This window comes from Triturus cristatus, chromosome 7, assembly GCF_964204655.1.
Source record: "Triturus cristatus chromosome 7, aTriCri1.1, whole genome shotgun sequence".
Lineage (NCBI taxonomy): Eukaryota > Metazoa > Chordata > Amphibia > Caudata > Salamandridae > Triturus > Triturus cristatus.
The window spans coordinates 107,122,764-107,139,201 of record NC_140590.1 but is presented as its reverse complement, the minus strand read 5'-3'; the positions used below and the strand labels follow the sequence as shown (position 1 = coordinate 107,139,201).

The window sequence follows — 16,438 nt, the reverse complement described above, 5'->3', positions numbered from 1 at the left end:
TAGGCAATTGCTTGTTCTTCTTCCTTTACCTTCCATCAACAATGAGACTAGTCTTCGCATGGGAAACGAAAACTCAAAAAACTATGATAAGTACATGCATTACCCCCTGGTCATCAGGTCCTGTGACTTAAATGGAACACATTTCATTAAACATCAAAGTTGATTATTTCCGTTTGTTTTGGTACTGCCCTGTTTTACCATCTATATGACATCAACTACTCGTCTTGTATTGCACCTCAAAGATGTATGTCCAGGAGGGTTGACTGTCCCAGAAGGCACTGCTCAACTGGGTCAAATGTCACCGGGCAGAATGGGTAGCGAAGCACACGAGCCTTTTAAAAGATGAAGTTTGTCTAGCAGCAAAACTGATAAGTCTAACTCAGAGCTGTCCAAATCTTGGCGCAACCTCACCCCGTATAAAATACCTGTAGAATTCTCATCTAAAGATGAGTTGATTACAGTTGGGCATAGGGGACACTCTTACAGAATGCAGATAATGGCGAGAGAGAAAGAGCTAAAATATCAGACTGAGAGATTGAACTAAATGTTAGGGACACTCACAGTTGTTGTGCCTATCAGGTTTGTTTTGGGTAGCAGTTGGATGCCAAATGCAACTGCTTTGAAGATAGTTTGGGCTCTGCTAATTTGTTGGCCTAGACACAACAGCCCATCAAAGTCGATGCCTCTTTGGGCACCAAGAGAGAAGTGACTGCACAATGACGGACAGCTTGGCATTCTGTGGTGGGGGTGTTTTATATGGAGTATGTATTAAACTCTTATCTCGAAAATGTCCTGTGAGAGGATGTATCAGAGTGGGAGCTACATTTAAGTTCTTAGATGAATGAATGTGGAGACAAATTGAACTTATTTTTGTGAAGTCAACTAGGACCCCTCATGGTTATGTTTCCAGAGAGCAGTAGATTGAGAGATCTTTGTTAAAACAGTCAGTGCCCACTAGATACTGATAAGTGGGCACTTTACTCAAAACACATTCTCATGTTCTACGTGTATGTGAATACTTTGGTATTAGAGAAGAAGGTACAATAAAGATATCACAAGCAAATGGCAGTGGGAACATAAAAAGAAGTCAGACTGTCTGCCTTGAATTCTGTAAAGGATGAGCCAGATGATGTCAATGAGAGATCAACCCTAATTCTTTTGTTTTTTGTGTGCTACAACCTAGAACAGAAAGTGATTGTGCCTGTCTCTGCACCAATCTGTATGATTGTAAAAAGCCAATGATTTAGAGGCCAGTGGAAAATATTTTTTTTAACAGAAGAAATTGTGATGTTTTAAAGAAAAGAATGAGATGATATAGTGTCTAGGATGAACCATAGCTGCACCCACAAATCTGTTGGGCCGGGAAAAGATAGCTAAAAGCTTATTCTAGCCTAACTATTCCAGGATTCCTCAGAAGGAAAAAATGAGTTAGATTCGCGGCAGTGATCTAAAAGCCTGATATTTGCATGACTATAGGAAGGTATCCTGCTTAAAATTCAGGTGGAAGGTTAGAATGTGCTTGCTTTCATGATTGCTCATTCATCTGAGATCTGATGTTTTCACATCGTGCCAGGGCTTGAAGGATGGAAATATCTGTGGATCTCCTGTACTGTCAAGCAATGAGCAACGTGCCTTCCTGTCACAATGCCAGGGAATTGTAACTTCTTGCACCATTCATTTCATTTGGGTCTGGAGTTGAACTAAGTTTGAAGCCAGTCAGTTATTCCATTGACCGGTCACTTTGCCCCACCCTTTCTCTTCCCACTCATCACACCTAGACAGGCAGGACTTTTAAGGTACTTCATTCGTTTCATTCTACTACGATTGAAATGTGCTCTTTATTTGTGACATACCTAAACAATATTAGTTAATAGTATAACCATGCGTATCTCTGTCGTGAAGCCATATCACGATGTAGTCTTGACTCTGATGTGAGATCCAGAGGCTAAAAAAAGCAAAGTTTAAGTTGCAAAGGTCGTAAGCCAGAGGGAAAGCTTCCAAAGTGCCTTGCCAAAGCTAGCCCTGAAGACAAGATATTTGTTGAACCTGAAGTATCCTTCAACAGGAGAAGGAATATGTTGAGTTGTCAGAGTGAACCGCACATAAAATACCTGTACATTAGAGAGTATGTTTTAACACTGCTAACAATTTAGTGAAGCAGAGTGTTATTCCCTAAGGGTACTTAATCAGATTACATCTGAGGGGAGCAGCAGAGAATGAAAAATGGTAGCATTGTGTCTGTCATTCGAGAATCTTTGACCAAATCCTATCTTCCATAGGTAAAGGCATATGTGGAAGTCACACAGTCCTCAGATAGACCAGCCCCCTATTGTCTACTGCTTTGCCTTCAGGATTACAGAGAGCTTCTGACTATGATGTTTGAAGCTATAAACTTTGCTTGCAAAGTCAGGAAACTTCACCTCTTTGCTAACTCTACTCCAGACCAAATTTAGGCCACCTTCCCATTGCAGGCAATGGTGCCCTGTAGCCAGGTTTCATGCCCAGGAAGGGCAGGACATATGGCATGGAGGAATCTTTCTGTAAGGAGGCAACACAAGCTCCAGATAGAGGCAATGCTGCCCCTCAGGATTGTGCTTAGCACTGACAGGTGCATTTAATCAGCTACTGCTTAACAGGCATACACCAGCTGTGGAGGGGTGTGGTGTGAGGCGGCAGTCCACATGCTATGACCCACAGCTCTGAGCAGAAGTGGACTTGTAGCTCACTGCTGCAAAGGTTTGCTAAAGTGGATTTTTTAAAAATTCAAATATTGCATGCTTCTCACTTCTTAAAGATGGTAAAGTTTGATAAAATTGAACAAAGATGCAATTTAGCAGCTTCCCAAATTTTATAACTTTAGATACCCGGCAATATCTTTTGAATGCGATATTAATCTAGAACCCTTCGTTCATCATGCTCAAATCTATTTTTCTCATTGCATTTTCTATGCTTTGTAAATAATACAAAACAAACCTTTACTGACAAAGAATATCATTCATGTCCGGTTGCTAGGGTATGGGGGTAAGTATCTAAGAAGATAGTATGTGTTTTTAGGACAGGAGTAGAATTTGGTTCTGTAATGTAAACGTTTGATGCTTTCATTGTGTTCATCCGTGTAGCCGGTTCGAGACTTCCTGTCTCAGCTCTATAGACATTAAATATACTTTTGTCCCACAAAGGCCTTTTGCACGGAGGAACAGGTTGGCACACTTTATGCAGTTCAATAATCAGAAGAGTCTGTATGTCACAGAGACAGATGACATTTCTTTTTCAATATTTCTCTAGAGTGAAGGCTTTGTGCAACAACTCCATCTAGAAGAGAGTGTAAATATTTTTTGTATGGGAAGATTTTAAATCGCAATTGAAGTGCTGGTATCCTACTGACTGTAGCCTTAGTAATCGTAGGCAGAGATCTGGGTAACACCTGCACTGCTGGACCTGCAGGTGCCAACCAAAGATGCCATAGAGTGTGGGCACCTCCTTCAGTGTTGAGTTGAAACTCTAGTGACAGAAGTGTTCATGTATCCCATAGCATAATGGGCAGAGTTTCATAACGTTTTAAAAGTTAAAATAGTTCCTGTTGCCCTCAAGCTTTTCCTCCAACTTCTACCCTTCAACCACAGAATTCAGTGTCAACTTGAAGCCTGCTCCAAATCAGGCGAGTCTAGGTGTTGTCATCCACTGTCAGTTCTGTCTGTGATTAACATTCCCTTTGTTTACCTGAGAGAGAATGGTTTCTTGAGATAGTTGTTGCTTGCCCCACCTGCCTCCCGGTCCTTGGGTCCTGAATAACCTCTGTGGTGTCCTGAGGGACCACAGTAGGGCCTTATCCATGGAGCACAGAATCAACACAAGCACACTGCATTTGTCTTCCATTTGGTCCTTACTTGCTGCCTGACTAATGAGGGTATGTCAGTTAATGCTGTGTATTTTGTCCTGTTCTAGAACGAGCTCAAGAAGTATTGTATAACATGTGTTGTGACCAATTGCTTTCCTGAATGGAAATTGTTCATTGTATTACAGAGAGATAGTGTCAACTACACTTAAGATGCTGACTTCCAATTATTTTTAAATTATGTACTATAAAAATTGAAAGAAGCTTAATTTATTTCCTGGGATTTCTTTACCACTCCAAAGAAACAGGATATCAAAGACTAAACCTGGTCAATGTGTTCAATACATGTGCACATTCCATCATGCTCCTTCTCCTCTCTTGCCCTGACGCCCTGAGGAGCTCAGCTGTATAGTCTTACTAGGAATTTGATTAAAATGGAATTTCCATTGGGAATTTTCTAACGACCTGAATGGAAAGTTTTGTGTTTTTTATGATGCATAAAAAGTAGGATATTTAAACGTCATCATTGTTTGTTTAGGAAATCTCTGCACTTTACTGTTGAAATGGTGTTATAAATTTGCAATCCAGTAATTCTGTTGCATAGATAAAATAAAAGGTTAATCTTCCTACAGGGCTCTAAGCAGTTGTGAAGTGTGCTGTGCACACAGTATTGCTACCTAGTCCTCGTACCTGAATGGGTAGCTGAGCTGTCATCCTACCCATAATAGAAGTTCCAAACACTTCCTGAAGTTCAGTTAAATGATGGTGAATTTCTGTAAAACGGATACAAAATGTATCAAAAAACACAACTCTAAACAAGATAGAAGTTTATCAAATATATTTTTTGTAGGTAAAATATTACCGGACCTTTCTTTGAAAATAATAGACATTACTCCATTCTGCAGCAAATTATCTCTGTGTGATCTGATTATGCCAGACTAGCCTAAAACTGAGATAGAAATACTTCAAAGTCTCCCCGAAATTAATAGAAAAGATCCCGAAAATCAAGTACTGGGCACACAATGACTTCACGTTTCATTAAAATGAATACAAATCATTCTACGTGTCACTGTGACCTGTCTAAAAGTCTTTTTCTTTTAATTTCAGGGTCAGCACTTGTGCCACAGAGGTCAAGATATATAAGGCAATCTGTGACTTATTCCCCCACCACCACCTCCTCACCAGACGATCATCTAAGAGGTAAGTGTATGTGATGTTGGACTGAGGTCTTAGATGACACTTCAGGTGCTACTCTCAGTTAATCTAGGTATAACAAGTCTGCTTTAGGCTGCTCTTTGAGGACTACTGTGTCAGATTTACCTCCCCCAAAAGGGCTTCGGAGAGAGTTCTCTGAAGCTCTTCTATAATGGGCAGCCTTACTGGAAAATGAAGAGATATCATGTCAGGCCAGAGTCTCTGATAGGCAGGTAGATGTTATGCGATGTTGCTCACTGACTGGATTCTATGAAGAACAGATCCGGCACAAGCCGCGCTTTGTGATGGCTTTGCCAGATTATGCTGCTTTTATGCCAGTCCATCAGCAAAGCCTTAGCTGTTTGCATATTAATCCATCGGTAAAATAGAACATCTGGATTTATGTGATGGGTTTTCAGTGCCTGGGGACATGCTACAAGAGACTGAGTACCAAAGCCTGACATGACGCTGGGAAGCAAGCCACCCCAGAAAGTGGCCTATGATTTTTCACCCATGGATTTCAGAGGTAAATTTTGTTTTCAATTGTGTAATTAGAGGGTCTGGAAGGTCATGGTTTGACCTTTCTCAATGGGTGATTGTTGTCAGGGCCTGATGCGGCCCAAATATGCTGTCACGTCATAGGACTTGGAAAAGCCGGCAATCCTCAACCTTAGCTTGACAAAAACACTTGCATATTACTGGAGGCTAAACTAAAGGAAAATATTTTATATTCAGGGAGGGGGAACCAAAGAGTAAGAACAGATATTGAGAGCTAGGGTGTCAGTAAATCACTTGGAAAAGACGAACAAATGCTATGTAACACCTTAATACAATGGCAATGAGGCAGATGTATAAAGTCTTCAAAAACACTACGGGCAAAGTTCCAAAAAGCTCATAAAAAACGCTGCGGTGAGTTTCATAAAAGCCAAGAAACTAGCCATATTTATGAGTGGCATCTTTTCTTTGGCTGCCAGCCAAGAAAGGGCCTTATTTTTTGTCCTTTCATGACATCAGTATCTTGTTTCATAATTCTACGTTCACTCCTTCCTTCAGTGCCTGCCTCTGCAGATCCAGATTCTGTTTTTTGGTGCAGGACGCTTCGATCAGTCCATCTAGAGTCCAACATATGACCTCATCCAGGCCAGATGTTCACAATTACCACTGACCCTGTAAATTAGTTCCACATAGATTCATTGTATTTTACTGGATTCTCCGTTGCTCTGCTGAAAGCCTGGCATGGCTGCGGCCATCATGGACTTAAGTTACACACACCGGAAGCAGCAGATGTTTCGTCTGAATGACCCGCCTTTGCAGATCCAGAGAATTTGTATGCAGGCCCCTCAAGAGGCAAGAAGATGTAGTTACTTAATATTTAATGTTTTAGCTTTTCGTCATAATCTGTAAAAAACTTCAGTACATTGCAATATCAAAATTGCACCAGTAAATATGCAATTCTAATACACAATACCCCAAAATAATAACATTATTCTGAATTAAAATATTAAAAATGAAGTGACAAAATTCTTTCTAATTCTTTCCTCTGAATAAGCCAGGCAGACCAGATCCCGGGAGCGACAGAGCAAACAGCAGGAATGGTTTAAGTCCAATCAATAGCATATTGATAGCGAATCAGAAAAATAGTCTAACTCCCCTGTTATTAAATAATGGACAAAGCCAATTCCGTCTTGGGCAGCAGGTTTAGGGCAAAAGAGCATTGGGTGCATTAATGAGTCTCTGCCCCCTAGCGTGCATGTACAGAGTTGTGCATCCCATTTTGAACGATAAACTCTAGTTGGATAAGTCGATCGTCTGCAGATTTTATATAGGGAGTGATTCTTTTCTGGGTATGGCTCGGCTAGAAACGACTCTAAGCCCTGATTGTAATGTGTAAAGTAATTGGCAGCCAAGGGACTCGGTCTGTTGATGTCAATAAAAGACTTCCTTTGCCAATATGTGTCATTTAGGAATGTGATGCTCTCATAATTAATTTGATGAGGGCCCTTCCAGAGATGGTTTAGACTTGTCATTGAGCACTTTACTTACATGCCCTCCCCTTTTTTAACCTTTAATGACATCACTTTCAGCGTAGATTGTAAATACTTCATGAGCTGCAAGGTGGTTCCTGTTAAGTCAGATCCAGTACAAAACTCAACACAGAGCAACCAAAGCAAAAATAGGCCTTATGCCTACCACTGCGTACAGAGGCATCAGTGGTTGACCAGATGCCACTTCTAACAGAGTGTGGAGAGAACTGTGTTCAGTTACTTGAAGTTCACTAGCGTTGGAATATCCCCAAATTTTGGCACTATAAAGTGGTGTTGCAACCACTTTCTGCCTGAATGACGGTTATTGGTTGGGTACCTCCTCTATTAGCAAATCTTAATACTACACTGCTGCATGTCTTAAATTTAACTATGGCCTTTTACGCTTGACAACGCCAGTTGAGATTACAATAAATATCCATATACTCAAAATAGTCTACCCTTTCAAGCTATTCCGCGTTTATTTTAAGCAATCCCTTTCTGAGTAACCCCATTTTCATCAGCATAATTTTAGGTTGTTTTTTTTCTTCACTTTAATAGACAGATCATTATTTCTACAGTATATGCTACATTACTCTATCACGGCCTACATAGAATTTCCCGTTAAAGGCAGTAAGATAGCTTTGTCCACATACCTCAGATATAGGGAACTTAACACCAGGCAAATCCGAGACGTCTAGGCTGAGCTCCTCCAGATGAGCAGTGACATCTTGTATAAGTAAACTGAATGGAAGGGTAAACAACGTTTACCACAAAACTTTTTTCCTGCAGGTAATTACACCCGCGGTGTAATTCCGCATACCATTACTCCGCAAGTCGGAACAACGACTTGCGGAGGGGGGGAGAAGGTGTTGGATCTAAAATCCAACACCTTCCCTACAGTCCGCACGGACTGGAGTTGGAATAGTAAATTATACTATTCCAACATCCAGCGCCCCCCCTCCACAAGTCATTGTTACGACTTGTGGGGTAATGGTATGCAGAATTACAACGCAGTCGTTGTAACGACCGCGTTGTAATTCCCTGCGGGGAAAAAGACCTTGTGATAACGAGGTATAATCGAATGGAAGGGACATCAGAACTCAGCCTTATTATACTCCTGTATTGGGAATGAAGCACTGCATTCCCCAATGGGCCCAAAACGAACCCTCACCATGTTAATGGTATGAAGAGCACGTGCATCATCAGTCCTTTAATGGAGTAAGCGTCTGTGTGCTGTTAAGGCAGTCTCATGCCTGCAGCTGTGGCTCAGATCTACCAAGGTCCAAAGATAGTGTGACTGACCGAACTTTGAGATGCGCACAGCAAAGATGATGAGTGAGGCAGGTACTGAAATAGAGGTAAAAGTACCAGACTTGAAAAGTTCTGATCTGAGTAGAATTAATTCCTAACTCAAACGAGGATGATTCTCACCAATCCAGTAACCTATGGCTGTTGCCTGTTCAACTTCAAAAAATTCTTAAAAGGTTGGATTTATTTTCAGAAAATTTTGAACTTGTTATTAAGAACGGAAATCACCACTCTTCTTTCATACTTAGTAATTAACTTCACACTGTAAACAAAAAAGTTGATTGAATTTTATTTTTGCAATATAATTTTTCAAATAAATAAATAAAGTTTACAGTGTAAGTGTAACAGAGTATTTTATTCTGATTTGGATACTTGATCCAGCCTAGAAGCTAAGTCCTAATTCCTACCAAGTCTAACTTGAGCCATTATGCTTCTATTTAACGTTTTCTGTAGCCCCTTCTTGCTTACTTGTGGTGGAGAAGTGTAGCTCACTGGTTAGGGGAGGCATACCCTGAAGCGGAGGTCAGACCCGGGACCAGGGTTCGATTCCCGACGCGGCAGGGTCTGGAGCCCAATTGTCCACGGACTCGATAATTCTTGCTTCGGTGCCTACTCTAAGCACGAGTTCACACTATGCAGCTCTGGGCAACAAGCTTGCTTAATCTCCACAACAGCCCCCCGCGGCGGGATGCCTGGCTTTCACCTTGGGGATGCCCAGTATGGGTTATCTCACAGGGAAAAACCAGGACGGGTTCCCAATGCAAGCGCCGAGATGCCCAAGGGTAATTTGAGCGCTATATAAGACCGCACATACATACATACATACATACATACATACTTCAACTGTCTTTAATTGTTATCCTCCTTCCAAATCCCGGGTAGGTGCTCCCTAGAGTGTCAAGGGTACTTCTTTTTTGTTAAATGAAATTCCAGTTTATTTGACTATCCCTACTCTATCTCTTACCAATAAAGGTGTATAAATCATTTTATAGTAATGAAATCAATTTAAATTGAATTAAAGAATCCTCAACTAGCCCTAATACCAACGATTGCCTCAAACTAATAATAAATATAATTTTATTAATTTAAATTCAAACTTTTTCAAAATAAATTATGGAACCCTTACAATACTCCTAATGCTAATCCTTACCCTAACACTGTGGACTGTATATTATTTAATTAGATTACATACATTTTTATTTTTTATTTTTAACCCCTTCGCCGCGGCAGGAATTCCGCCACGGCGCTGGGGGGGTTTTGGGGGCAGCGCGGTGGCGCTGTGCTTGTGACGGAACCGCTCCGTCACGAGCCACAGTTGAGCTGTGCTCATGACGGAGTGGTTCCGTTACGTCTCCGCCCACTGCGCTAATCGCCCGCACAGCCGGGGAATTAGCGCCGCGTGGGCGTTCAGGCGGCCAACGGCCGCAGCATGACGGAACCACTCCGTTATGAGCACAGCGCAACAGTGGCTCATGACGGAGTGGTTCCGTCATGAGCAGGGAAGGGGTTAAAGGAATGCTTTCCCTAACTGTTACAATAACGGTAACCCTGTCCCTAATCCTTAACATACTCCCAAACAATGAAACATACCTAAATTGGGTCGATCGTTACCACAACTGTGAGCTGCCATTTGAATATCGCGTAATACAGGAGAGCTGGTGTCCCTTTTTCAAGAATGTTTTCATGTTCTTGCAATTAAATAGAACATTTTTTATAGGTGCCTACTCTATCCTGGACTAGAATTTGTGCTACTAGATTCTGTACAACGCACCTATACATAGTCTAGATTTGTGGTAGAACATTTTATGCGCTCAAGTTTTCTAATACCGTTTTCCGGTCATGCACATCTTGGAACTTTGGTTGTTAAGCACCTTTAGACGTTTGAGCAGTTCAAGTTAGCTACTTTTGTTTTCAATGGCACACTAAATTTACTCCATACATCAAATTTCAACAGACAAAAGTCCTAACGCTTGTTTTACATAATTATAGATGTAATAGGATAGGCCACACTCCAGAATCACCAAGCGTTGCCCAAGATATTTAATAATGGAATTTGCCTCTAGCTTGGCTCCCTTGAGCCACCATATTCATTTTAGCCCAAATCCATAACCTTTATGTCAGTGTTGACCATAAACCATTCTGAAGCCCCAGTCCATTAACACAGTGTCATTTTATTCTAGCAATGTATGTATCTTACTTAGTTCAGTTTATCTTTAGGGAAAACTGTTTCAATTCCCCAATGTTCCAGGAAAATCAGAAAGATGTATGTTGAAAAACAAGAGGAGCCAGCACACACCTTTGTATTCGACTGTTGCTAATACGGACCCCTGAGCTGCGCTGATGACCTGTACCAACCGTTACTGTGGCTATAAAATCCTGGGTCAACAATCTACAAACTGCTGGAAGAAGGAAAGTCGAAACTTTGCCCTATCTGAAAGCCACGAAACGGGGGTATAGCCCCCTGGCAGTTTCTGGGCCAGTGGTGCTCTATCATCCCCAATCTCAAATTAATGCTGCCTTGATTATATAGTGGTATTTTTCATTCTTAATTGAACCCATGGTGTAGCAGAATGCTATTATTCAAAGACTTTATCGGCAGAGTCAAACGCTGAAATTGACCCATAAGATCTGTTTCTCTCCTTGTTTTCAAATTGTTATTTTTTTCACAAAGGATGAAGCAAGCAAACGGTCTACCCAGGCAATTTCCTAATAATCGAATTAGAGAGTCGATCAGGGCCTGCTGACTTGATGGTTTTAAAGACCTAAGGTCTTATTAACAAAGCAATTTACGGTTGCAAATCATGCTATTCACAGCATTAAAAGGTTTGCAACCGCATGATATATTTTCGCTATGTGCTAAACTCTTTTTGCTATTTGGAAAAGCCTTTCTAAAATCTCAAATTGGGTTATGTAACACATTTTAAATCGAAATTAGAAAAAGGAATAAAAGGGGTCTCCTCTCCTAATTAAAAATCTCAGCGGCATGTGTCAGTGATTTTTTTTATTGCAAATCATTGAGATTTTACCGGCTTCTTAAATAAGGTGATAACTCATTCGCAAATGGAAGCTGTCTCTAATGTATAGCTTACCTTTTTGGAATTGTGTCGAGTGGCCTTTGGGGGAGTAGGTAGTGGTCCTGGGAACCACTGCAAGCTGCCTGATGTCTTCCTAAATCTGTAATCTGTAATATTTTTATTTTTAATGCAGTGCCTGTTCCTTTAAGGAACAAGAGCTGCTCCAAACAAGCATTTCCCATTTCAGTATATGAACGCAGGGGTTGATGCTCTGATGTTCCTAGCATATTTAATTTACAACAAGAGCACCCATAAGAGGTCGGCCAGGGACCGTGGGAATCATGTAATTATAGACAACAAAAGGTCCCTAGGAGCGAGTAAAAATAGGGAAGGGAATCAATAAGGACCCAATCAGTGCTTATTTTTAAAGACTTGTCCAGCCGGACAGTGGTCATAAATTTTACTGATATAGTAATTATGCAACAGTTACAAAGAAAATTCGCAAAGTTGGACACAAGCCTGTGTTCCGTACAAATAATGGAGAAAACATAAACAACAAACAGGGTTCAGGCAAAAAAATGTTTGTTACAATTGTAAGGGGATGGAAAGTAAACTTAACAAACATTACATAGAGCACCCTTATGTATAAGGCATAGTATAGTTGGGTACATATAGGGTGTGTACAAGTGTCGACGGCGTTTCGATCCTACACACGCAATATTAGGATCATCATCAGGACAACATTAATAAGGCCTGTACAATTTAACCGGGATCATACGGGAGAAAGCATAAACCGCGATCCGGGTCATGAAGGAGGGATGGATGGAATTAGAAGTACGATGGAGAAGGAGGCAACCACAAGACTGGGGAGGTCGGGTGGAAGGGGCTCGCTGCAGGCCGCGTTAACACACGTGAACAGGAAATAAGGGAATCCAGAATTAGTACGCGACGGATACATACAATTGCCAACAGTCGGCAAGGTCCGCGACTGGTGGATACAGCTTCAAGGGGATTATCCCGATCCGCGGCAATGCGCGTTCACGGGGTGATTTCCGGAATCCGGCAGTGCGGGAGCAAGGTACGGTGATACGGCTGCTGCCCTATTTCTAATTCTGGATTCCCTTATTTCCTGTTCACGTGTCCTTCATGACCCGGATCGCGGTTTATGCTTTCTCCCGTATGATCCCGGTTAAATTGTACAGGCCTTATTAATGTTGTCCTGATGATGATCCTAATATTGCGTGTGTAGGATCGAAACGCCGTCGACACTTGTACACACCCTATATGTACCTAACTATACTATGCCTTATACATAAGGGTGCTCTATGTAATGTTTGTTAAGTTTACTTTCCATCCCCTTACAATTGTAACAAACATTTTTTTGCCTGAACCCTGTTTGTTGTTTATGTTTTCTCCATTATTTGTACGGAACACAGGCTTGTGTCCAACTTTGCGAATTCTCTTTGTAACTGTTGCATAATTACTATATCAGTAAAATTTATGACCACTGTCCGGCTGGACAAGTCTTTAAAAATAAGCACTGATTGGGTCCTTATTGATTCCCTTCTCTATTTTTACTCGCTCCTAGGGACCTTCTGATGTTCCTAGCAAGCACCACCCTATTCTCATAGCCAATCACTGGGGGTCTTATATGGTGACCTTTGTAATTAATTTTCCTTAGACTGGGCTTTCAGTGACCCCCGTCCTTTGGTTGGCCCGCCCTGTAAACTTGTATGTCTCCAGCCACAATTTCTCCTAATATTTCTTCCCAAACTTTTAATGATAATCAAAAGATGATTATACAATGTCCTAGCTTCCTGAACCCATCTCCTTGAGGTCATAGTTCCTTTTGCATTTAGTTCCCACGTTTTTGACTTATTAACTGCTTGCCATTGTCAGACTCAGTGTTACATCAGAACTCCCAATTTATAAGCTTTCTTTTGGTATTCTTCTGCCCTTTCAATTAATCACATTACAGTGCCTTCCCCTAACTTTATTGAAGCAGAATGAGATCTGTCAGTTAATCAAACTTCTGCTTGAATGCTGCAAGCAAACCTCAAAGTGGTGCTAGACTAGAAAAGATATTAGGAAACTTGAGCAGGCAAACTTTTACAAATCCAATCTATACTTCGTATATGTACGCTGTACAAAGTCTGGTAGCACAAAATCTGTAACAGAATGCAATAGACATCTATGGAATGTTACTGTTTAATTGAATGAGAACGTTAACCATATTAAGCAATAATACAATTTCGCCTCACAGTTGTGGTTATAATCTACCCAATCTAGGTATGATATTATTTGGGGGTGGGGTAAGGACTAGGGGTAGGGTTATCTTTATTATTACAGTTAGGGAAAGGTTTCTTTTTTTAAAAAAAAAAGGAAAAAAAGATTTAATGTAATTTAAATAATAGGCATTCCACAGAGTTAGGGCAATGATTAGCATTAGGATTATTGTATGGGTTCCATTCATTTTTTTTAATTTGTTTCAAATAAAAAAATAATATTTTTCATTGATTGGGGTTATGATTAGCGTGAGGGTTAGTCAAGAATTCCTTAATTTAATTTAAACTGATTCTATTAATATACAAGCATTGGCATAACCAATAGGTCTCGCTTTTGGGACGTTATAAGTATTTAGTTATGCAGCACAATATCTTTGTGGCAACAACAATAACTGTTGCATGGTTAAACACTTATAAGCTCCCAAAGGCGAGACCTATTGGCTATGCCAATGCTTGTTTTGTTGGGTACAGGGAGATTAAGTGATTTGCCTAGGATCACAGGATGTTCAGCGTTGTTGCCAAGACTCAAACCCAGTTACCCAGATTCGAGGTCGACCGCCCTAGCTATCAGACCAACTCCTCTCCCCTATAGATTACTTTGTGCAACACAGCAATTCCACTTTGGTTTTTTAAGCTGATCCTGCCTGATAAAAATTCAGGGTGGACGATAGTCACTAAATGACCCGAGAGGAGTGATTCAGCACATTATCAGTTAGAACAAGAATATCAACGTCATGGTCAAGATGGTTGCAGAGATGTCAGTGCAGTTTCCAGCAGTGCATCTGTCATTTAGGACAGTACCGTGTAAGGTAGTCAGGATTGTGTGGTGGGGGAAGCTGTGGATGACCCTGATCAAAACGAGGTTTATCAGGCCATTTGATACATTACACTGATTGCAGGCCGGGGAGTTCGTGTTTGTGGTTCACAATGTTACGAAAGGAATGAGATTTAGGAAGATCAGGATCTATTGAAATCCACGGTCTGCTATTAAAGCCATATTGCATACGTAATTCCATTACAGGAATCATGCATCTTTTATTGTTTGAAGCACATCTGTAAGACATATCCCACTCCTTTTATAACAAAAGAGGAAAGGACCTTATGTGCGTGCACTCTGTTTAGGATATAATTTTGTTTCCTTTGGACTTCAAGCATTATCTGCTCTGTGTTGTATTCTGTGGTGTAGTGCTCCAAGCAGTCCATGGGCACCTGGAGCTCCTCGTCTGTTTTCTGCGTATATTATTGTTTTCCATGGACAATGTATTCTATGCATCATCATGTTTCCTACAAGTCTTGTTAATAAATGCCAACATTCGAGAACAAAGAGATTAGGAAAAGTCGTCTGCTGTCCTGTGCACCTATTAATATTCCGTTCGTATTTTTTACTTATGTCCCATTCATTCACCCTTTTTCTACACCCACGTACTCCTCAATCGATTCCTGCGTACCATATTATGTTTTCTGTGCTCACGCGCTCGTCAGTATATTTTCTGCACGCCACAGTGTCTCACGTTCTGGCCTCGTAAGGGATGTTAATGGTGCCCGGTTCTCTTTGTCCTTCAGTTACATTAAAAAATAAACCCCTGCGGTGCCATTGTCACAGTTAAAAAGGTTGGGTTGAGTTATAGGGAATGCAGTGCCTTTCAAAGTTTGCAGATGCAAACTGCCAAGGTGCTGGGTCACAAAGGTGACACCACCACCACTTTGCATCCTGGGGCTAGGAGAGGTGGGTGGCACTTTCTCTATGTGTGTGTAACATCATGCTGTTTTCCTTACATTTGTTCGGATTCCTGTGCAAATGTTTACAGTATTGTATTCTGTTTTCTCTACTTCCTGTGCAGTGTTTTGTGGAAATCATTTATGTCCTCTGTGCACCTCTAATCGGGAATGCACCTCATTTCCCATTTTCTCCTACTCCCCATCCATTTAGTCTCTGGTGCTACATTTTTCAAGACCTACTACAGCCAGCGTAAACGGTTCTCATTCACGTCCGTGTGTTGGGTTGAGTCAGGCCCCAGCTCCCTGAGGCTTGATATACAAGGTTACAAGATGATTTGATTGTGCCTCGGTACTTTAAATTACAACTGTGCAGATTAAGCAATTTAAAAACAATTACTTGCTCAAGCTTAAATGGAGATGGTAAACGTGTATTTGTAAAACAAAACAAAAAAAGACGTTTATTGTTACCCAACTCAAGGGTACTCATTTTATAGACCTCAGAAAAATTTAAGGCTGAGTGGACCCACCGGGATTTAAACCTGTGATCACGAGGTCGAACACGGGCTTCTACAGTGTAACATTAGTCTACTGAGCTACCAGACCCGGAAGGTGGACACCTTCAGATTCAGAACTCAGGCCAGTCCTGGAAAGCAAACTATCGCTGTACAAGACTTTACACCGCTTCTAAACTGCAGAAGGCAGCCGAGCCGACCCTCCTCCGCGACTGGGCTGGCCTGTTCCTGCTCCTCAAACAGCTGTTGAGCAGGACTTACATCTGCATTTCCTTGTTTGAACAGAGAGTTCATTGGGTTCTTGCCAGTTGCTGATGCAAGAAACACGGCTGTGTGTGGTGCAGCACTCGAACCCTGCTGCAGCTCCACTTTGACTGCTGCCCATGATCTAAAAGAAAACCTTACCCTGTGTCCTTGGTGGCAGATAGGGTGAAACCCTGAAAAACAATCGGAAGCATCAGACTGTCACGTCTCCATACCTGCAGGGTACCCTGTGTGTAACTGCAAAAGCCCGAGCTTCCTTAAATGGGAACTCGGACCTCTTGCT

The 16,438-nt window shown here is 41.3% G+C and overlaps 1 long non-coding RNA gene across 9 annotated transcripts in view; it reads left to right on the top strand.

The window, feature by feature from the left end:
- LOC146808945 (uncharacterized) overlaps positions 1–16,438 on the top strand; it is a 588,451-nt gene that overhangs the window by 448,803 nt on the left and 123,210 nt on the right. For all 9 annotated transcript variants that reach the window (XR_014966289.1, XR_014966287.1, XR_014966293.1 and 6 more), the window contains one exon: positions 4,943–5,035. This is a non-coding gene — a long non-coding RNA (uncharacterized LOC146808945). The remainder of the gene's footprint in view (positions 1–4,942; positions 5,036–16,438) is intronic.